The 584-nt window shown below is 41.7% G+C and overlaps 1 non-coding gene across 1 annotated transcript; it reads left to right on the forward strand.

The window, feature by feature from the left end:
- Positions 1–417: 417 nt before the first annotated feature.
- LOC140965692 (5S ribosomal RNA) lies at positions 418–536 on the forward strand. Its single transcript, XR_012173129.1, has one exon. It is a non-coding gene; the product is annotated as a 5S ribosomal RNA (ribosomal RNA).
- The last annotated feature ends 48 nt before the right edge of the window (positions 537–584 follow it).

Raw genomic sequence — 584 nt, forward strand, 5'->3', positions numbered from 1 at the left:
TTTCGAGAAAATATAATATAAAGAAAAAAATTAGTAGAAGAATAAAAAATTAGCGAAGCTAAAGCCATTGCTATGCCAGAGTTACGAGAAAATGGAACCAGAATCGAATTGCGACCTTCGTAGTCCGATTTCTCGGGCAAACAGAAGCTTACCGAAAGCGGAAAATCGCAAATTAGAGGGTCTTAGAGAAGGAATTCGGCTAAAATCTCGCCGGCTCATTGCATAGTAATGAGTCTCGTCCGTTGGCCCGTCTACAATCAAATTAGCCTACGATTTTGTCCAAATCCAAAACGGCCCGAGCTACGTCAATTTCACATGTCTTATCCGGTCCCGATCGAGATCGAGATGATTGGAGCAAAAAATCATCTGTAAAAAAGAAACANTAGGGATATATGAATAAACAGCCCAATAATTGTCGGGTGCGATCATACCAGCACTAATGCACCGGATCCCATCAGAACTCCGAAGTTAAGCGTGCTTGGGCGAGAGCAGTACTAGGATGGGTGACCCCCTGGGAAGTCCTCGTGTTGCACCCTTTATTCGTTTTTTTCTATTTTTGATTCTTTTTTTCTTTTTTACAGATG

Source organism: Primulina huaijiensis, unplaced genomic scaffold (assembly GCF_012295235.1).
Source record: "Primulina huaijiensis isolate GDHJ02 unplaced genomic scaffold, ASM1229523v2 scaffold11611, whole genome shotgun sequence".
Lineage (NCBI taxonomy): Eukaryota > Viridiplantae > Streptophyta > Magnoliopsida > Lamiales > Gesneriaceae > Primulina > Primulina huaijiensis.